Raw genomic sequence first — 23,291 nt, 5'->3', positions numbered from 1 at the left:
GAAAGTGTTAAAATATTTCCTGCCACCCAAAGCTCCATCAGAATTGTGTCCCTTCTTTTATCGTATAAGTAGAACCTGCTACGGGCTCACTTAATCCACCAGGGTATTAAAATCTTCTGCTACGGAGGCTACTCTGCCGCTGTGGATGCCTTTCCTCTTCTGCCAGCGCCGCCGCCTTCTCCTTTTTGCCATAAACTTGTCATCATTTTAATATTGGCAGCTTATAAAGCCACGTTAGAAGAGTCAGCAGAGCTGTGGCCGTGGCTGGGGGCGGGCAATAAGGGCGAACCTGGACTCTGGATCTGGGAGCTGAATGGAACCGAGTGGAACGGAACGGAAGCGTAGCTGAGCGGATGGGTATAGGGATGGAGATGGAGATGTAGAGCGTCGAACCAAAGCCAATGTCAGGCCAAGTCAAGACAAGCCAACTCAGCAACGGATTATCTGCGACAGCAGCAGCAGCAGCAACAGCAGCAGCATGGCAAGCGTTGACGTGCCGCAGAGATTGGGTAGGAGACAACGGTGGCCAGAGGTCGCGCGGGGTTTGGCCAGGTCTAGCTAGTTTGTGTGTTGCAAAAATTTACTGTAAAATACAATTTCATTTCCCCGTTTTTATAGCTCATTTCCAACAACATTTGCTTAGCAGCCGCCACGTCGCCGTCGCCGTCGCCATCGCCATCGCCTGCGTCTATGGGAAAACAATTTTTATTGCATTTTCGCTGGCAATGAGTGTCGAACGAGAGGAGTGGGCGGGAGAGTGTAGAGTAGTGCTGGAGTAGGAGGGGTATATGTAGTATGGGATGAAAGAAAGAGATAAAGTGATGAAGGAGAAAAGAGATGAATGGCGTCGACTGTCGAATGGTGTGCTGAACTGAACTGAGCGACGGTGTGGGAGTAAGTAAATATTACTTCTTGTTCTTCACTTTTTCTTTTTCACTTCCTCTTCACCATTCTGTCTCTGTCTCCGTCTCTTCCTCTGCTATGCTCTCGCACTCTCCTTCTTCTCTTTTTTTTTTAAACACTTGGCATTAAGTGCAACAGCTGGCCGAGTGAGGGGTGGGGAGGGGTGGCACCGCGTCAGGAGGGGGCGGCAGAGAGCGGCAACCGGGAAACGGTTTCCAGTCAGCCAACGTTTCCTGCGTTAGTTGTGCGCTCAAGATTCAATTATAATGCAATAAAGCGCGAATCAGAGCTACAATAAAAATAACAAGAATGAGATGCACCAACGGAGGGACACACACAGACACTCGAACACACACAGACACTCATACACACCCATACAGATGCCCAGATGCAGCCAGACAGATGCGTCTGTGGGGGTATATAGTTAGGGGCGGGAGGGAGGTAGAAATAGACATATGCATGTCGTCGCAACGGGGGGGGATGTTCCAGGAAATGCATCGCGCGTAATCAGAGATTTTGTAGATTTTATTTTAAATTTTTAATTTAATTTATTTTTAATTTGATAGTTTTTATTACAAAAAGTAAAAAAGTAAAAATAATTCGAGCTGCTAATATTAATTTTAATTACCATTTCAGCTCTGATTTCCTGGTGCAAAATGCTTCAAAGCGCTAAATGAAAAATGACGAAGATTTCCAGGAACTTAAATGATCAATGCCGCTGTAAGTAATCAAATTTGATTAATGTACAATAATAATAGCTGTAGTAAAATTTTAAAACAGCTAAAATAATTGAATTTAAATCTAAATTAATTTCTTGGGGTAAATTCATTAAAAAGGGGAAACTATCAAAGGAAGTTGATTTAAAATAATATTATTCTTTATTTAAAATCTTGAAAATTCCTCTAGCAAAAACAATTTGTTATGCCACCATTTTGAAATACATTTTCTCGACTCCACTTTGATCTTAAATTATTCCCAAACTAAACGCAGTATATTTTAGAAAACTCTTTCTAAATTCCATTATGCCTAGAAAACTAGAAAACTTTTTCTAAATTCTATTATGCCTCAATACGAACTTAATTAAAATCCGATTCGAAAGTTTTCAAAGTCCAAACAAAGCCTAGACACTGATGGATGGCATGAAAAAGAATGCGAAAAGGAATTAAAACCCATTTCTGCGAGACCGAGAGCGAGAGAACATTGATAAAATGAAGACTTAAGCGATTTGTTTGGTTCGTGTGGGGAATCGCCAGCGAATCGCTTTTCTGGAACGTGCTTGGAATATCCAAAAGAAGCAGAGAGAAAGCAACTAATACAGTGGCGATTGGGAGGGAGATTGGTTGTGGGGTGTGGGGTTGGATGTGGATGTGGATGTGGATGGGGTACTCTGCTAAGTGCTTAAGTGTTCTAATGTTGCTCTCTTTCTCTTTTATTCCCTGCAACCCGCACTCCAACCAACTCTCTCTCTCTCTCTCCCAGCATCACTCCATCTATCTATCTCTCCTGCCCCATTATTTTATCGTTCTATCTATCTCTCTCCCTCTCTTACCCCGCCATCACTTGAGTTGCAATTTGCAAGGCGGCTGCTGCAGCTTTCCATATCCCTTTCCGGCACAGCTTCAGCGCCCATCTGTCCCAACCTCCACTTTTTTAATATAATTATTGTTGCTGTCTGGCGCTAAAAATTATGAAAATTATCAACTTGATGCTACATCAACCTTACAACAACAAGAAAAAAAAAAGCGATGTAAATGTAGCTGGAAAATCCACGAAAATTTCCCACTAAAACAATCAACCGAAAGGAAGTCATTTGCATGGCGCTGTAGGGTGCGGGGAAGAAATCATAAAAATCACAAAAAATATGTATGCAATGGATTTGACTTTGGGGCACTTTAATTATCCAACATAAGAAGGCCGCAAATAAGCCAACAAAATGTAAAATAGCAGCAAGGACAACAGAAAATTCAATTAAAAATGGAATCCCCGGAAATTCCTTGTTGTAAATGGGAAAGGGGAGGGATGGAGGCTGAATGCTGCCCACCCAGAAAAATGTCGAAAAGCCATAATGTCAAAAAAGGCAAATTGTTCAACTCTCACGAAGGTGGCAGGGAAAACATGTGGCCAATAAATTTTGGCCAAGGCCAGCAAAGGCCCCTGGAAACAACAAAGCAGAGAGCGTGAACGAGACACGGAAGGGAATGGTTGGAAAGCGACAAGGATGGGGGGAGGGGGAAGAGAAATCTGTTGGCTCCCCCGTAATCCCAACTTAAGTATGTAAATTGCCGCACGTTCATTTTTTGATTTTCCAGCATGAAATCAGTATAATCTGTTTTGTAGGGATGCTGACCAGCGGGGGGAAAAAAAGTCAACGCTGGCGAGGATGCTTCTTCCGCCACTGTCCCAGTGCCGCTCCAGGAGGCACTGCTCCTCGCTGGCTGCCCTGCCCTGCCCTGCCCAGGAGCGCTGATTAACGCACTCGAGCGCAATCTGCCTCACTTCACTTTTATGCAAACACAAAACAGAAATACGAGCATAAAGGCACGGAGCAAAAATAAAATAGAGCCTCATGCCTCATGGCTCATGGCGGAAGAGAGCTCCTCCGACTGACTGTCTGTCTGTCTGCCTCTCTGTCTGTCTGTCTGTCTGTCTTTCGGGCCTATCTTGATGGCAGCGTGGAAATGCTCCCGGTGAAAAACCTCTCTCGTTCTGTGTTTGACTGTCTGTCCTTTCATATTAAAGGTAATTTTCATATTTCTGCAAATGGCAGTCAGCCTCAGCCCTCAACATCTCTCTCTCTCTCTGTGTCTCTCTGTGTCTCTCTCTATCTCCATTTGCCATTTCCATCTGTCGCATTCTTCTTCTACTTTGGCACACGGCAATTCAATCATTTAAATTCAAAAAATACACATAAATATATATAATTTATATATATATATCTGCATGTTGTACCTGTACGTAAAGTGGGAAAAGTGGGGAAAAGAAAGCGGGAATATATTGCCGGCATAAGCCAACGACCGCCGTCGCCGTATCGTTTGAGTGCGGAAAAGCGGAATAGGTACGGGAAAAGCATGAAAAGCTTATCGAACAGGTGATGAAATGGCTGATACTCTTGTTATTCCACAAGTGGAGGACAGCACCCATTCACCTAACAGAAGGCTGTCTGTTGTCTCTGTGTATGTTTGTGGGGCCCTTGAAAACAAATGCGGGGAAAAAGTGAAATTGTTGGCAGTTGAACAGAGGAAATCGGTTTTAAATGAGGAAATGGTTTATACCATCAGAGTGAGTTGTAATCAGTGAATTTTTGTTCATTCTTCAGGCTTACATATGTACATACATATGTACGTACAGATGATTGATGTTTCTTTTGATGGATAATGTTTTTTCGACAGTTTAAATTTGATTTAAGTTGAAGCATTGAAGTGGGTAGCTATTTTTAGGAATATTTATATTTTATATTTCATATTTATATTTTATATTTATATTTCTATTTATATTTTATATTTATATTTTATATTTATATTTTATATTTATATTTTATATTTATATTTTATATTTATATTTTATATTTATATTTTATATTTATATTATATATTTATATTTATTGTATTATTTAAATTTATATTCAGAGAACAGAGAGAAGACAATGTCCCCTGACTGTCAGTTCTTAAGTGCGGGCAGTCCTTGCCATTTATTAAATATTCCATTGATATATTAGCATTCATATTCCCAAGCCTCCCCTTGTGTGTTTGATCTTATACAAATTCTTTCTTATTTTTACAACTTGATGTCCCAATCATCATTATGGCCACCATGCCAATTGCTAAGGCAACCCAATCAAAGACCATGTCAGCCGTCAGCTAATCCCCATATTATGCCGATCAAATGGCGGCTTTGCATCATAATGTGGCCAACATGCTCTTAAAGTAATGCTACCCATTTTGCCCCACTCAGGGCATGGCATCTACCAATAATACAAAAAAAAGAAAAAGAAAGCCAAAGCAACTAACAAAATCTTGTGCAGCAGAAAAAAAAGATGATAGGAGAGAGGAGAGTGAAGAGTGGAAAGAGGAGAGCTGCAAAAAAAAAAAATGGAAATGTTTTTTAAGCTGAAGCAGCTCGAGCCGAGTCGAGTCGAGTCGTGCAGCGCAGCAAAAAATATTTATTACTTTCGCTCCGACTGGATATACGCTACGACCGTACGTATAGTGGGTGTGTGTGCCTGTGTCTGTGTGTCTGTGTCTAGTGGGAGATTGTTTGCCCTCAAGGTGAAAATATGCTAAGTAACAAATAAAAGCAAGATCTCTATCAGAGGCTCCTCCTCTCGCACTCATCCGCCCATAGCCCAAAACCCAACCCCCAACCCCCATCCTGTTGCCCCCATTGAGGCTGCAAATGTTGCAAACGAGTCGACGTCGAGTCTTTGGCTTTTTACATATTTTTGAGGTTTGCAGCACTAGCGCATAGAGAGTGGCAGGGCGGGCAGCCAGCGCATAGGACTGGTGTGGGGCGGATATGAATGTGGTGGCCAGGATGCGGATGAGGGCGGATGAGGGTGGATGAGGGCGAGAAAGACGAACGGCCAAAGAAAAAAAGCCGAAAGCAAAGCTTGTAAACAAATTAAGAGATTGCTTTTGGGCAGGCGACCGTCAAAAGCGTTGGGCTTGAAGGCCGAACAAATGGCCAGAACGGACAGAGCGTACAGAGCACCACGGACGGAGCAAATGGAGGAGGAGGAGATGAATGCGGCAAGGATAAAGGGACGGTGCCGGGGCCGGTTCCGGGGCCGGTCGAAGGTAAAGGCTGGGCGTAATGATGGCAGAGATGGAGGCGTTACAACTTTGCTAAAGATTCGAAAGGGGCGTTTCTAATCAAATCAGTTTGGCTGCATCCAATAAATTTTTCCATCTCTGAGAGCTGCAAAGAAACAAAAAAAAAACCAAAAAGCAAAAAACCAAAAAGATGGAAACAAGAAAAAAATAAATGAAAACACTTTGCGGTTGTAGGAACGACTTTTTGTGTTTCCGAAATATTTGTTTACAAGTTTCGTTGATTTTTCATTCGCTCCAAAAAGGCGCAGAGAGGGGGAAGTGTCTGCGAGCTGGCCCATGGCCGTAGATTGAATAGATTTTCCCCCCCACTCCCCCATAACTCAGCCCCAAGGCGGCATCTGTTCTGCCATCGCCCATCTATGAACCGCACTTAGATGATGGCTCCCATAGATGTTGGTTTCGATAGTTACTTTTCATCCTTGGCTCCATCTTGTGGTGAAAATCTCTGCTCTCTGCTCCAGTGTTTGTGTTCATTCCATTATATTTATTTATTCCTTGCCATTGAATTCCGTCAATCTATAGTTATTGCGGTATGGTTTTATGGTCTTTTTTGCCAAGAATCATTTATTTTTTGTATTCAATTTATTTGCTATACTCTTAACCTTAGACTTAAATTGATGAAATACATTTTTGGGAAACTATTTTATAGATAAAAGCTCAAAGGTGGCAAAGGGTTGAATGATTTCTCGTGGATTTGTTTATATTTATATTTATTTATTTATAGGCCTTTTCTGGCTAAACGAACTTATTTCTATCTTAAAAAATAAACAATAAAAATAAACAAAGAATGACAAACTAACCATTAAGCAATAAAAAATCACAAAGCAACCGTCTGACGGATCCTTTCCCAACACAAAAGTCGAATGGCCTCCCAGCAGTCAGCAAATTATACTGGCGAAGAGCTCTACATATTGGCTCATTTTTTCCGTAATTGGTCCGGGGAAGATCAACAACTCCAAAGCTCCAAAGCGGCTATAATGCATTTGGCTAGATGTTTGCATTGGCAGAGATTGTAGTACATTTTTTTGGTCAATAAAATAAAAGGAGAAACCGATTAAACTTCTAAGACAAAAATAGTTTTTAGCTGCAGAGATTCGCGTCAAAAATCAAGAAGCTATAGTTTCATATAACTGTTTAAAGGCTAAATTACATGAAGTCTAATGATTTCATTATCTTTATAGCTGTCTTTAGAAATCAATTGTGCCTGAAGGCATCTATCTATCTAATCTTTTGCCCTACCATTTGAGTAAAACAACTACAAATGAGGGAATATTTCTAATGCAAACTTGTTTATTGCATCGGAAAACTGACAGGCGCCCACAAATCTTCGCCAATCAGCAACTCATCAAATGGATCAACCCTTTTCTGTCGGCCTGGAATATCGCCTCAGGCGCTCAGCCCAGCCCAGGCAATTGCTTGAATGAAATTGCACAACAGAAATGGGAAAAATGGGGAAACAAAAATAACTGTTTTGTGTACTCGTACATCGAATATTCATAACTTTTCCGGGGCGAAAATTCTAATTAAACGACTCTCAGGCCTGCGATGAGTCTCGTCTCGGAGTCAAGCCAGAGTTCAGAAGTTGGGTGAAGCGGGGCCGCACGCGGAATAGTTTTCTAATTAACTGTGAACTATGCGAAGCGAACTGAGCAACTGAGCAACAGAAAGATAGAGAGAGAGAGAACACACAGAGAAATTGAGAAAGAGGCAAAGAGGCAGCAGCAAACAAGAGCAGGAGGTGCTGCAGGTGGGAAAGAAGACGCCGATGAGATAAACCGTGAAATCTCATGAATTAACTGAGCCAACTTTTGACTCGAATGGAAAGAAAGCGAGACACAGAGAGGGAGAGAGAGAGAGAGAGAGAGAGAAAGAGCAAGCGAAAACTATTTGAAAAGAAAAGACAATTGCAGCAGTCTTTCTCTCTCTCAGTCCGGAATTTGGTAAAGGTAAAGCTACGGGTACTGGGGTACGGTTACTGGCACGGGGGGAGGTACGTACGTACTGAGTCTGGTTGGAGTCTAGAAATGGTTTAGCCCGGGCGGAAAGCGAAACGTCGCCAGCAAACAGCGTTGAACGTCGAGTGGGGTTGGGCTGGTTGCTCTGGTTGGGCTTTCCCTTCATTGTTACCGCCATTGTACCGGAAATGCCGCACAAATGAGAAGTGGAAGGAAGTTGACAAGCCAGTGGGGGGGGGACTCTCTACTGCGAGAAGGAAAGCAATGGGCTGGCAGCCCCTTCCCTGCCAAGTGTGAAGGCAGTTGACTGCAGGGCAACAGAAACAGCAACAGCAACAGCACAGCAACGTGCAACCGAAACGTGCAACGTGCAAGGCGTCAACAACTAAACCCCCACCCCACCGTACACATGACAGGTCGAAGGGGGAAGAGGATGAAACGGATGCGGATGTGGATGCGGGTGTGGGGTTGCCGGTGCCGGTGACGGTGACGGTGACGGTGCTTGCCTGGTGGCACTGTGTAGGGTTAAAGGCGCTCCCGTCACTGGGGTCACTCCTCTAATTAGCTGCAGTAATGGTGTGTCAACAGGGAAAGGAGTACGGAAAGAGTGACACCAGAAGCGGCATCTAGGGGAGTGTGGGGGGGGGGGGCTGCTGCTGCATCAACTTGGGGCTCCCTAAGACAACAACCTCCAGTATAAACTAAACTAAACAGTTTCGTGTAACTCTCCCGCTGCTGCAATCGGAGCCAGAGACATAGAGACAGCGACAGAAACAGAAGCAGCAGCAGCAGACGAAGACGTAGATGGAGATGGAGACCAGAATCAGAGCCACTAGCAGTGCCTGGTCACGTGGGACAACTCTGCAGAGCCATCAAATGATGGCGCTCTGAGTGCAGCCAAGTCTCTTAACCCATTTAGCCTCAGACAGGATAAGGGAAATCATCAAATGGAGTACGGAAACAAAAGAGTACCATGGAATGTCACTTGTTTTAAAAAGATTTGCACTTGTTTCCTTATCGAATTGTTACTTGGGATTTACATAAATATGCTCGTAGTTGTGGGCGATACTTGCTCTAGGAGTGGTTTGGTTTTTTTTATTATTTATATGTATATTTATTTATCATTAAATATAAATTCTGTTCTACACTTCTATAGCTCAGGGAATATTCTAATTTATTTTGTACCTTATTTGGCAAGAAGGAAACTTTCCCCCAGCTGATTGACTTCCCTTAAATGTTATACACTTTTTTTTGGCTTTAACTGTGAGCAGCATAACCGCTTCATAAACGGCTTCAAGTCCTGACCCTAGGTATGAGGAATGCGGCTATGCGGCATCAAAGATTCCGAGAGTCAACCGAGCAAAATCTGTGCCAAGCGCTCAGTGCTTAACGTTCAACGTCTTCCTCTTGGCCGCAAGCGACCGAATCTTGGCCCGATTCGAATTTGGTTAGGTTTTTTTTTTCTTTCTTTCTTTCTAAGTTTTTTTTTTTTCTTTGCATGACACAAATAATTGGCGCATAATGAGCATAACTTAAAGCAAATTACGAGTTCCGAGCGTGTGCCTTGAACGCCGGCTAGTGGGCGGCGAGGGCGTGCCCTTGGGGACGGTGTGGGTTGGTGTTTCGCGGTGTGGTAAGTAGAAAGTGGGATGTGGGCTGTGGGCTGTGGGCTGCAGCACCCTGGACCTGTGCATATTTCAAAGAAAACTTTAGAAAATATGTCGCGACGATGAATCCTGCAGCTCTGTTTCATTTTCCTTGCTTTTCGCTGAATCTCTCCAGACCCCCAGACCCAGAACCAGACCCGGACCCAGACCTGCTTCTTGTTAAGCTCGGCCAACATTTTTCTTTAATTATTCAAAAGATAATTACACTAAAAAATGTTTTTTTTATTTTTTTATTTTGTCGCCAGCCAGTCCACCAATCCCAAGTAACAGGACAAAATCTATAGACTTGTTCCTCCATCTTTGTTGCCGCTGGGGGCTGGCTGGCTGGTGGGAGAGCCAGATGGGAAAGAAAACTTTGGGTTTGCTGCTAAAAATGTTATTTTTATTTTGCTTCTCATAATTGCCAGCCAAGTCAACTGAGCAAAACGAGCGCCGGATGCCAGCGGAAAGTTAAAGGAAACGCAGCCCAGATACGGAACACAAGCGGTTTGGCACATAAGAAGATACACGGAATGGCAGAGGCCACACAGGCAGAGGCAGAGACAGAGGCAGGAGGTGGGAGTCAGCACGAGATGCTGCCAGAACGTCGCGAACGTTGCCTGGCACATATGCCAAGTGCGGAGAAGGAGTCACAGTCGGAGCAGGAGCAAGAGCAGCCAGCAGCAGGATAAAGCTGGAATAAAACAAAAGAGTGAAGATGCAAATCGGTCGCCTGGAAGTCTGCCAGTTCCACGCTGTAGATCTCTCCCTCTCTCTCCCTCTCTCTGTCTCTCTTTAAAAGTGTCTCGAAAGGTTTGTTTTATTTTCTCCTGCCTCCCGCCCTGCTTTAATTAATTAAATTTATTTTAAGTGGTGCAATAAAACGAGGTGAGCCGTAGAAGTTCAGACAGACATCAGGAGCCAGAGAGACAGGAATCGCACACAAACACACACACTTACACACACGCACAGAGTGAGTATCGATTTATGCACATTTTTATGTTGACTTTAAATGGAGTTTTTTTTTTTTGGAGTAGCTCCACTTGAGTTATCCTTTTTGTGTTTGCGTCTATAAAAGAGAAACAAATATTAAATTTGCATTCAAAAAAGGAAAACGCTTTTAGGAATTTGATTTTTTCAGGGAAGTGTTTTCAAGTTTAAGCCATTTGATAGTTGGAATAATTGGCTTTCGGACTCAGATAATTGCATAATTAAATATTCCCAATCAAAGTCATTTATTATGGGACTGGCAATGGGGCTGCTGGGTTTTATGGTTTAGTTATTATCATATTTGTGTGTAATGTATATTTCTTTGTCGGGTAGCTGTTAAAAACCTGCATATAAATTTGGTTAATTTAACAGGCACACAGCAACTTTACTTAAATATTTATTACTGTTAATCCCCCGCGAATGACCTGCAGTCGCTGTCAACACTTCAATCTTCCCTCGCCCCATCCACATACATATGTAGCTATGCATTTATGTGTATATGTGTATATGTATTTAAAGTGTATCTGCATATATTGACCATTTCGATTTGGCCCACTCAATATGCATTTAAGCATCTGGCGGCACCGAACGGCCGACCACAGCCGGCCGGCCGGCTGGGGCCCGGCCCTGACCAGCTTCAATGGCGAACGATGCAGGAAAGTGTACGATAATTATCGAGACATATTTAATAATAACAAATAATAGTAACGGCCCAGAACAGACCCCTATAAACGTGCACATGTATGTATGGATTATATATTCATCTCTTAGTACTCTTTATAAATAAATGTGAAACGCGCATAATTGCCAGAAATTAACGTGGCCGTACAATCAATATTTATCATCTCCCTGCCACTACTATATGTACATACATATGTAGGGTACTCGCATGCATATTCACACATATATTTATTTGTAGTATAACCCATGCAACGGATGCCTGGATCTGGATGTTCTCGTAATTTGCCTTGCGCTGCGCTGCGCTGCGCTGCGTTGGCATTTTAATTTAAATTCAAGTTGGTAACTGCAAAAATGCTCCATTTTTTTTTTCCGCCTGTTCGTTTGTTGATTTTGTCCATCAGCGTACAAAAATGGCACGCAAATTATGAACCGCAAATGTGCGTGCAATGGGGGTGGTGGGGGGTACGAAATATTATATAAATATATATATATATTGGTCGTAGTAGGAGTTGGGTGTAGGCGTGGCAGTGCACATTTGCATGTCCAACAGCTGACGAGACGGACGACGACAACGACGCGTTTACGCCCCCCAGAACGACGGCCACACATCTATTTTTAATGGACATATTTTCATATGCAACGGCCACTCTCTTTTCTCTTTTTTTTCACCATTTATGTGGAAAACAACGGCCACAGGAAAAGCGAGAAAATTCATTGAGAGAGTGAGAGAGAGAGGGAGAGGGGGTGGGAGTTGAATTTATTTACGCAAACATTGCACAGCTTATCTATGGCCATGGTTGTTTAATGGCTGGGAAATGGTCTCCGCTTGATGATTTTTTTATTGATGCTGGCCCCCGGGTCGAGGTCGCGGCCCTTTTTCGTATTTGTCAAGTTTGCTGCGGCACGGGTTATTCCGAATGTCAAATAACTTTGAGACTCGAAATGAGTTTGTTATGAGTGGGAGCCAAAAAAAAAAAAAAAAAAAAAAGTGTGCCCTGTGAAATTGTCTGTAAAATGATATTGCATTCAAAATGACAAGTGCATTGGCACTGGCACTGGCACTGGCATTGGTATTGGTATTGGTATACTCCTACGTACGTATTGTGAAATCAATATTCAGTGTACGAAAATTCTTTAATAAAATATTAAATGACAGCTAGAGGCACATACCGCAAGGGATTGCTGGCATTTTTATTGTATTCTCGCCGGGATACACTTGCATTTGTGGCCTGAAAATCAAACAATAATACTCTGTTAGCCTCTCAAATGCTCACCCAAAAATATTGCACTCTCTGTTATCTGACGTTGAAAAGGGTGTTGGTGTTGGGTGTTCGAGTGATACATTGAACACACAAATTGAATGTAAAGCGTATAATCAGAATTCAATTAACCTCTGCACAAAGTTAGTTTCACTCAGCTGCTGCTGCTGCTGCTGCTCAGCTGTCCTTTCAGGGCACAAACTCTTGTTGTTTGCATGCATGGATAATAGTTTGAAGAATTTATGAACCCACAGATATGCGGCCAGCAATTCCTGGTTCAAAAATTGAAAAATTGCCTCTGCATCAGCAAACACACAGCACACAAATGGAAGTTGAATCAAATTACTGTCTCTCCACCTGACTGCAAAACTTTGCTTTGGCTTACTTTCCAACACTAATTTCTTTATACTTCAATGAAGTTTATATCTGACGAAAGTGTCCTGTGCTCCTTTCCTCTCCCTCTCTCTCTCTCTCTCTTTGTGCTCCTGCTGCTGTTGCTGTTGCTGCAGTTTTATCTAAAGGCTGCGTCAACTTTTTGACCAGAAACTTCAACAACTTGGCTGTAACTCATCAACAGCAGCAGCAGCAGCAGGGAGCAGCAGCAGCAGGAGCTGTGGGAACAACTGCACTGCCAAAACATGCCCCCCACACACACACACACTCACACACACACTCACACACATGTCAGCTGCCAGTTGGTGGATGTGGCAGATGCAACTGGTGGCCTTTGCGTGCCTATTTGCACTTGCCAAGTGGCAAGTGGGCAAGTTTACATTAAATACAATAAATACTTGCCACAATTTATGCAACCCCAATGGAGTGGCAGTCTGGCAGCGGCTGGTGTCGGAACGGGACGGGGCATTCGGCGGGGCTGGTGTCGGGTCGTGGCCCACGTTGCGCTACGATAATGTGGCTGGCTAAGGTGATATACATATGTATTTTATGGGCTCCGGATGTAATTCAAACTGCATACAAGATTGAGCTCAAGCTATCTTAGATCGCGCTGGATTAAACTCCCACTTATATGCAGTTCCTGCCCGAGCTGGAGGTGTGCCATTATAGATTTATATGCGCTGCATAGCTGATGTGGCTTAAGCAGCAAATTTTAATATATATTCTATGGCAGTGCCTTGAATCAATTGAAGCAGTAAATCAATTTAAAATAAATCCCTCGATCGAGTTGCGCACTGAACCAATTCCGAAAGACGAAATCAATCCCAAATCAATCGCTTTCCCCATTCGATTTGAATCTCTTTGATATTCGAGTAGCCCCATATATTATTATTATTCCAGCTTTGCATGCAATGGACTCGTTCTCTCTCGGTTCCTCTTCCTACCTGATAAATTCTGCACTTGCCAAAAAATAAAAAAAATAAACCAACAAGACCAAGAACCAAGAACCGAAATTGAAAACAAACCTCATATACGAGGACTACCTCGTACAGCGCATACAATATTCATAGAGTCCTTAACAACTTTTGGCTTTGGCAAGGGATTCGACTCACATATCATAAACATGCCTCACACGTTCCCCCACACCCCCAACCCCACCACAGTTCTTCTTTTGGCCATTTGGCTCGTTTTTACTCGTACCCTCTCTGGCCCCACTCTCCTCTGGCTTGTTGACTATTTATCGATGATGTGCAAATTAAATTTTCGAGTACAGCAGAGGCGTTGCACGTCTATCTGTCTGTCTGTCTGTCTGTCTGGCTGTCTGTTTGTCTGTCTTCCTGTCTGTTGGTCTGCCACAACAGGAGACATCATTGATCGATACGCTGCGCACGTGTCACAGACCGCAATGGAAAATATTTTTACACTTCAAAATTATTATGTGGACAGGCGATGGAAAAACAAACAAATGAATAAATAGAGTTGACGGAAATTTGTGGCTAGCTGTCGTTCCATCTGGGATTGGGTTGGAGAATCAGCAGCAGTAGGTGGAAGCAGTGGATGGTTCCATGAGTTGGTAAATTTATAAAGATATACATCGACAGCAGCAATAGCAGCAGCAGTAGCAGCTCCTGTGTTGGCCTGTCGACTGTCCAACTAGAAGTCCGTTTATGACTAACAGAATGCACACAAAAATGTGGCAAAGCCAAAGCCAAAGCCAAAGCCAAAGCTAGAGCCAAACAAGCCAAAGCAACGCAACTTAACCAAATATAAAACTAAAATGCAACTAATTTGCAAGGCCACCGGCGAGGAGAGAGAGAGAGAGGCAAGTAGAAGCCCTCGCCTCGGATGCCAAGGGTGTGGCAACTGTTAGTTAAATGTTGCCTGCTGTGTTGTTCTTGTTTCCGGTTGTTGCTTCAGTTGCAGACCTTTTGTTGCTCACTTTGACATACACTGACCCAAAAGCGAGTTGTTGGCTGGACAGGGCCAAGTAGAAATATAATTAAAACCACGAAATGCACAGAGGAGATCCCCATCACTGGCTGGCCTGCGTCCCTCAATTGAGCTTCATTTAACGTGACTCATGTGCAGAGTTAGTGGCAGAAATTTGTGCATAAATAAAAGGTAATCTGAACTAAATCAAGAACTAAATAATTGACAAGAGAGCTCAGATAGCAATGAATAAATATACAAATAACGTTGACATAAATTGCATGTGCAGCTGAACATTTGCCCCCTTCCCCCCCATAAAACTACATGATCTGTTCCTTGGCAAATTCACATTGTAAAATTCGTACCACAAATAATTCCAATCAGTGCATCTTGGCCTGCAGCATATTCAGACTTCGTCACACACTCCACACACATCTCAGTTTGGCTGGCTGGCTTCTCCTCCGATCCCTCCGACTGCAGCTGGAATTCCATGATGCTGTTGACTTGGTTCTCTTCGGTTTTTCCATGCGTAAGTTTTGTTTGTATAAGCCACGCTTAAGCATCCACACATATGTGTGTTCTCTCTCTCTCTCTCTTTCTCTGTGTATGTTAGCTGGCTGGCTGGTTGGTTGGTTGGGCTGGCTGGTTGGTTGGTTGGTGCGTTTGTTTGTGGCCAGCTTAATCCTTTCATTTTCATAACTCGTCATAGAATGTAAACAAGATTAAGTTAGTTTTCTGTGCTGCTCAAGTGGCTTTGGTCGCTTTTAGAGTGTGGGGAGGGGAGAGAGAGAGACAAAGCGAGAGCGAGGGAGCGGCAGATTGGTGGTCCGTAGGGGGTCGTCCTGAGGTCTGGTCGGGACATAGGGGATCTGCAATATGCTCTCGACTCGAGGTTTGTGCTGGCCGAACTGCGGCTGTCGTCCTGCCCACAACAAGTCCACCAAGTGACTGTTGCAATTGCTTTAGTTGTTGGGTGTCCCTTCCAATGCTGTTCTTGTTGTTGTTGTTGTTGTTGTTGTAATTCTTGCTGTAGTTTTAGTAGCTGTTGTTGTTGTTGCTGTTGTTGCTCTTTTGCCTTCCTACTAAACTCGGTAAAAGTTTTCGTATTAAAAAGTTGGACGTAAGGATTTCACAAAAGCTTCCGCCGCATTATATTGAGAGCTGATTTTGAGGATGCCCTGCCCTGCCCCGCTCTGCCCTTCGCCCACTGCTGCTGCTCTAAGAGTCCTCCTGCCTTCGTGTGGATCTTCGGCTCCTTGGGTCGTCCTCCTTGGGTTTTCTCATTTGATTGCCAAAGTGACATTGCAGTTGTTGTTGCTGTTGTTGTGGCTTTTGTTGCTGTGTTGTTATATGCATAGCTGGTAGCACTAATGGTAATTAAAGTTATAACAAACATAAATTTATATGCAGATTTTGGTTTTTCGGCCACCCAACACCCAAGCCATCAATAAGCTAATGAAGGAGGTTGGACACCAGAGAGAGAGAGAGAGAGAGTAAGGGAAAATATTTCTGGGAATAAATAGCAGGGGAAGAAACGCTATTAATTCTTTAGAAATTCTTTAGAAAAACACAAAACAGATCGGAGGCAGCCAAATATTGTATAAATATTGTGCCCTGTTTTGAAGCTATTTTCAAATCATTTTCCATATTCCCCAGCCAAGTAAAATTCATGATATATTTACCATAAAAAGGCTGCAATTAATTATTTGCTTTAGCCACCTTTTTAGACTGGGAGGTATTTGGATTAAGCACAGTTTAAACTGCGCGCCAATTACGCTTTTTTTTTTACTAGATTAAATACTGTTAATTTGAGCGCAGCTTAAACAGCACATTGCTGCTCGGCGGCGCCATTCTGACTAACCGATAATTATAAAAAAGTGGGATTACAAAAGTGGGATTATTATTGCGACAAGTTGTTGAGCTTCCGAAAACCCAATGCCAAATCAGACAGAAATCCGTAGGCTTTCATTTGACACACAGACAGACAGACACACATCATGGCATACGAGTATCAAACTATTATAAATTCCATAATTATGTGTATTGCATGCGCATATCTGTTCCTTTTGCAGTCACCGAAATGGATATTCATGCGTAATTATGAATCAATGGAGAGCGGACAATTGTGTGAGAATGAGTTAACAAAATGCCAGAGCAAATTATAATTATTTGTGATGTGACAACATGATTCCAACGAAATAACTCAAAGGAAGTGACGGCAAGCAAGTAATTCGATCTAATGAACTCATCAAGCCTGCCTGGCTGACTGGCTGGCTGGTTGTTTGGCTGCCTGGCTCGAACCCTTAAGCCCAACTCATTCGGTTAACACCTTCACTCACTCAGGCACAGGCACTGAGGCACCGAGGCACAGGCACCGAATGAGTGCACTCGGAATTGTAATTAAACTTATTACAATTGCATTCGAAATACTGCTGGTACACACCCACAAAATCTGTAGTCAGGTCGGGGCTTATGGCTGGGGCGGGCGACCTTCTAATCAATAAATTAAACATGCGCCCAGCCGAGAAATCTTTGCTACGACTTTTGCATAATTTCGTAGGCGTTGTATTTGTTTAGTTTACTGTGTGTGTGTGCTGGTGCTGATGCTGGTGCTGGTGTGTGTGTGTATATTTTCAAATGTTTAAATAAGGATATTTAATGCAAATCCTGGCATAAGTGAGCACACACTGTGAAAAGCTGCCACACAAACCGCACAAAATAATCAGGTTTTGTTTTGCTGCTCGATTGGGATTTACCGCAAGGGTCCTGCTCAAGCTTTACCTTCAACTCGAGAGCAAAGAGGATCCTCTGGCTTTGCCTTTGCTGCATATATATATTACCATTTTCCTGGTGAAACCATCACCATCACCATCATCATCATCATCCTCATTTATATCATCCGTCTCTCCCGGCCACACCCACTTACAGCAATTTGTGCACATCGGCATACATATGTGAATTTCCTGTAATAGATCTTGCGGCAAACATAAACTGCATGTTAAATGCTTTTGCCTCGAGCAGGACCTAAGCCCGAGTGGAAAGGAAGCGCCCACTGATGAGCTCAATGGTATAATGCATTTGAATGCATGTATGAGTGTGCGTATCTGTGTGTGGGGGGAGGGGGGGAGTCGAGTATGCGTTGCGTTGCGTTGCGTGCGTCATGCTCAAATGATAAATTGTTTCAGCCACGACCCAGGCACATGTACATGCACATGCACAGACCTAGAGCCAGACCCAGACCAGAACGGGGGCGAAGTGTAGTGTGGTGTGTGGCAGCATGAGGAGGAGTTGTGATAGCCAGAGATAACACACAATGCATAGTTGATGCCACACAATTTACACATATTAAGTAATGCTCCCGGTAACTGGTATATCAGTGCGTACATCAGCAGCCAGAGATGCGCCCAGGAGTGAATGGAAGTGGTTGTGGATGTCTGGGTTGGGAGTGGAAGTGGGAGTGGGAGTGGCAGTGGCAGTGGCAGCATGCAACTTGGACAAATTGCAACAAGATGGTTGAAATATCTTCTGGCCAGTCGATGGATACGATACACTTCGATCCAAGTACCAAAATCACTGCCCACTGCCTGGCATGCACAACATTTAGATGCGCATAAGTGCTGGAATGGGATGGTTCCCGTCCCCTGGTTAGCTGGCAGGCATATTTCAAGTGATTTTGATTAAACATTGTGGCCCATAATCGTCCATTAGTGTATTCGGGTGTATTGGTAATGAATTTGTTGGGTTAACTCAAGCAAAGTAGGCAGCACTCCTCTCGAGTTTGACTGCTTAGTTTGCACTTTCGCTTCGATTTCAATTAATGAATTAAATTAACAAATAACAAAATGAGGGATAATTCGAGGGAATTTAATGTGAATTATTGTACGAATATGTTGTCTGAATCTCAGTGGCATATTTACATATGCATATGTATGTACATTTACATATGTAGACTGGTAACTGGAAGATTATTATGTTTAACTACAGAAGCGCAGTAGATTTCTATTGGATGGGAATTTCTATTCTATTGTAATTTTATAAGCTATTTTTTATTGGCTTTTACTTTTCGATTTGAAGTACAAAAGTTTATAAAGATTCGTAAATATATTTTTGGAATACAATGTTCCAAAAATTTGAATTTTTAATTGAAATTCGCAGTGGAATATTGCATGAAAAGTGCTCTGAAACCTTAAGAAAATTTTTTTCATCAATGGCAGATGGTTGTCTCTATTTGTTACATTCCAAATAATTAATTTTTAAATAATTAATAGGCTCTTAAAAGTCATAGTTATAATTTATTACTCTTTGGTTTAATATTTAATTTTAAATTGTTTTCTTTGAATTTTAACTTAAATAATTTGTTAAGCATTTTGCTTAGTTTCTTAGATTTTTTTACTGGCAAACAACCACTGTGTGTGTTATTTTTGTTAATTTATTTGATATTTTCATCAGCAATTTCATTTCTTTCTTCAAATTTGATCCAAAATTCAACCCAAAATCAAACCATTTAATATGTGCAATACCCAGCTACAATCAGGTGATATTTTTCACAGAAATTCTTGATTAAATTTGCTTTAAAGTTACATTACGAAGTGTGTGTGTGTGTGGTGTGCGATTCATTCAGAAGAAGCATTTTTGGTAATCAAAATCCAATATAGTATGGATGCGGATAAATTCCGTAGCCTGGTCGAAAATTTCAATTATTGAAATCTACCGGTAAAACGAACTCATTACGATTGCAAACGAGCAGAGAGAAATCAATTGAAAAGTTTTGTAAAATAAAGGAAAATGCACTCTGGCAAACAATCCATTACCAGCAGTACCAGTCGCAGTACCAGTCCAGTCCCAGTCCCATTCCCAGCCCAAGTCCCGAAGAACTGTCCCACTTTTATATTGAGTTTTAAAATTTTTTTCCGATTTTTCCGATTTTTATTTTACATTTGTCTCGAGTGCACTTTGAGTGCAATGCACACTGGCCTGCCCTGACATATATTTTGGGGCCTACACTCGTAAATTGTGGCATTTCTTTGTGTGAGGCGTGCGGCAGCCGGAAATGTATTTTTGATTTAAAATGCGTAAAGCATCGGGCAGATTGCGTATACGCAATGTGTGTCTTCCACTACCACTACCACTCTCTCTCTCTCTCCCACTCTCTTTTAGCTCACACTCGAGTGCCTTGCGGATCCCTGGAGTGGGTGAGTCGAGATGGTTTTCTTCCTGCCTTTGCCTTTGCCTTTTCATTTTCCTTTGCCCCGGTGATGCATGTCAAGTGGAAAATTAAGATTGATTACGGCAGATAAGCCGTTGAATTTACAACGAATTTAATTGATTGCATGTGCACTCGCTTCTGCCTTCTCTCTCTGTGTGTGTGTCGCTCTCTCTCTATCTCTATCGCTCTGCTGGGTGGCATGCCTGTTTGTGCCACGTGTATGTGTGTGTGTGTGTGTGTGCGACGTGTCAGCCTTCAAGTGCAACCTGTCAATTGCTTAGATGCCATGTAGCATGCATCGAACTGTATGCTGGCTGGTTCCAATTTAATTGCATGGCCAGTTGAGAAAAAGAACAGGAGGGGTCCGGGACAGGTCCCCCTCGAGTACGAGTACTTGCTCCACGCTTCACCTGACACAACAGCAGCAACAGAAGCAGAAGAAGAAGCACAAGCACAAGCTGAAGCTCGTTAAGGTGTCGCAGTGGCAGCCGTGGCAGCCGCGGCAGCAACAATACCAGCAACTTGCAACTCACAAAAGAAAAGCTGCGGTAATAAGGCGAAGATGATGATGACGGCAGCACAGCTTTTCCAGCAATTTCCCCAACTCGAAGTAGCAGCTACAGCTACAGAAGAGCCACCGCTGAGGCAAGAGCAGCAGCAGCAGCAGCAGCGGCAGAAGAAGTATCAGCCACAGAGGCAACAGCAGCAGCAGCAGGAGCAGCAGGAACAGAAGGAACAGTTGGAGCAGCATCAGCAATGCGCAGCAACAAAATTTGTGGCTCCCAACTGCGGTTTTTCCTACACTCAAATGCATGAAGGGTACTCGCTGTTTATTATCAAGTTTGTTAGGAACTTGAATTCATTTTTGTGGCAAAGAACACTTCAGCATTACACACAATTTCATATCAGCAAAGTCCATCAAACATCACAGAATATTCTAAGATTAAATCAGAAATTTATGATTTCATTTGATTTATTTAATTTGATTTATTTAATTTGTTTATTTAATTTGTTTATTTAATTTGTGTATTTAATTTGTTTATTTAATTTGTTTATTTTTTCAGATTGCAAATGATCAACTACAATTAATGGGCTTTATCTTCGCTATTGAATCTCTGAATTTTAGTCCTGGAATAAACCAAAAGAAAACTTCGGTACGTGCTACAATTTGTCTAACAATTATAATTGGCATTATTAATACGATTCTGATTCTCCCTTTACGTTACAACTTTATCTGAGCATAATTTCCACCTTTCAGCAACTGCGCTTCCTTTGTGTCATCAAAAAAATCGTACCTCTCAAACATGAGAAATATTCTCGTTCCGCTACCCAATTACCCGCTAATAGGGTATCATAAAATTCGATCTATGGCAGCCATATTGTGTGCACGTTCCCCCCGCGTTCATGACACTGGCTTTACCTACCAGTGTGTACACCTCCCTGCTATTATTCCTCCTGTCCTGTCCTGCCTTTGTGTGTGGCTTGCTGCTTGTTATGCCATTTTATACTCGGCGTTGGAGCAAATGTTTATGTTGGTTTACTTATGCATGCGTGCGAGTGTCAACCGCCCGCCACGCCACGCCCCGCCCCGTTCCAACCAGCCCTCATCCATATAGACATTGGTGCATGAGTGTATCTGTTTCTGCGGGTGTAACTGTGTGTGTGTGTGACTGCGGAGTGCGTGTGACTGTGTGTGTGTGTGTGTGTTTGTTTGTGGCTCATTTCAATAACAAAACCAGCTCAAGTCACTTGTTACCACAACTGTCGCACCCTAAACTGAAAATATTATGCAGTCGACAAAACAAGGCGGAAACTGAGAACTTGCGACCACAATATACCAAATACAAAATACAGTAAAATTCACTTTAACGCAGAAACACAATCCCCACAAGCCCCACAAGCTACTTTTCACTGTCCGGCTGTGGGCTGTGGGCTGTGGGCTGTGTTCACTGTACATCTCTCTGCGTCTCACAGAGTGCTTCATATGGCCATCTCTCTCGCCTTCTGGCGAACAAACATTAGCTCCGTTTCCCCTCTGTTAACTGAAATGCACAATGACAGCTAATCAGGGCCTGGCATAGGCCTCTCTCTCACTCACTCTCTCTCGCTCCGCTCTCATGAGCATTGACAAGTTAATGCAAATATTTTGCGAAAATCTCGAATCAATTGGTATTAAAATTCACCCAACTCGAAACTGGGCCAGCAGCCGTTGCCGTTGCTGGAGCAGGAGCAGGAGCAGGAGCTGGAGAGCTTAAAGTTTTGGCAATTATGTTTGACCAGGCCCAGAAAGTGGGCACCAGAGCTGTGTGCTGGCAGTCCATGGGGTGCTGCACGGCGTGGGCTCCAGCTGGAATCTCTGCCTTATCTTGGCCAAGCAAAAGTTTGCCACTGGGAAGCACTTTGTACCTGCATTTGTCACAGAATTTATGATGTTCGTGTGGACCTTGAGAGAGGAGAGTCTGGGGCTGGGGCTGGGGCTGGGGATGGAGTGGGTGTGGGAGAAAACTTAGAGCAGGCGGGGGGTAAGGTGGGCAGATTGGACATAAACGGTGGCGCTGCAAAATTCCGTTTCGTTTGCTGTTCACTGGGTTCTATCTAATAAAATCTCGAGTGTTTAATCCCTTGCACTCGGCTGCCGTTCATACTCGTAGATGTTCCCAAAATTTTCTGCATCCTGAATTCGCCTGCTGCCTGCCCTGCCGGCTGCCGGCTGCGTGGGCTGCTGTCTCCCTCGTGTAGCTGCTTCCCATTGCTCCTTTGGCTAGTAGTTTTAGTCGCCAATGCAGATGCATTCGATTGTCGTTTGGTCTGTCATTTTTAAGGGTATATTAGCTATGGAAGGAAGGCGGTCTCTGCCTCTCTACTAAACTGAGTGCAAATTTCCATGATAATTTATGCTTGAATTAAATGTTGCTGCGGTTTCCCATTCCCATCCAAAATTAAGTGCAAATTTTTTGCATTTTCTGGTTGCCTTCTTCAAGCTATTCATTTCACTCCAACAAGAATCTTAATCGAGCCCGAAACGAAGCCCTGCTCGAGTTGCTTAAACAGTCTCAAAGTTCGCCTTGGAAGTGGTTCCCAATCGAAATTATCTTCAGTTGAAGCATCCTTCATCCATCCGCCGCTCCAAGGAGCTGCTCATGATAACCCCAGCTTCAAACCAATTGCTCCACTTATCCCACAGCCTGTCTCTCTCTCTGTCTGTCTCTCTGAACAGCGATTCAAGTCAGTGCCAGGACCCTCGAGAGTCTTCTCTTTGGTCTCGGTTTTTGTGCCATCTCTCGTCTGCTGCTGCTGCTATTCCTCTCTGCCGTTCTGCTTCTAAAAATTCATTTCGCCAATGCACAATGCATCCAGAGGAGCACCAGGAATAGAATGGAATGGGGGGAGGGCGAATGAAAGCAAAGTGCGTTGAGCCTGCTGCCTGCTGGCTCGACGGGCAGTCCGCAGTCTTTCGCTCGCTTTTCGCTGTTGGTAGTCCAGAAGTCTGGACTCTGGCT

At 43.2% G+C, this 23,291-nt stretch overlaps 1 long non-coding RNA gene across 1 annotated transcript; it reads left to right on the top strand.

Annotated features, from left to right (window-relative positions):
- Nucleotides 1-1,542: 1,542 nt before the first annotated feature.
- On the top strand, nt 1,543-10,299 carry LOC121403946. The gene is made up of 3 exons (XR_005967574.1): nt 1,543-1,623; nt 9,762-10,146; nt 10,205-10,299. It is a non-coding gene; the product is annotated as an uncharacterized LOC121403946 (long non-coding RNA).
- The last annotated feature ends 12,992 nt before the right edge of the window (nt 10,300-23,291 follow it).

The sequence above is a fragment of the Drosophila obscura genome, unplaced genomic scaffold (assembly GCF_018151105.1).
Source record: "Drosophila obscura isolate BZ-5 IFL unplaced genomic scaffold, ASM1815110v1 contig_179, whole genome shotgun sequence".
NCBI classification, from domain to species: domain Eukaryota; kingdom Metazoa; phylum Arthropoda; class Insecta; order Diptera; family Drosophilidae; genus Drosophila; species Drosophila obscura.
This window is presented reverse-complemented; position numbering and strand designations above follow the sequence as displayed.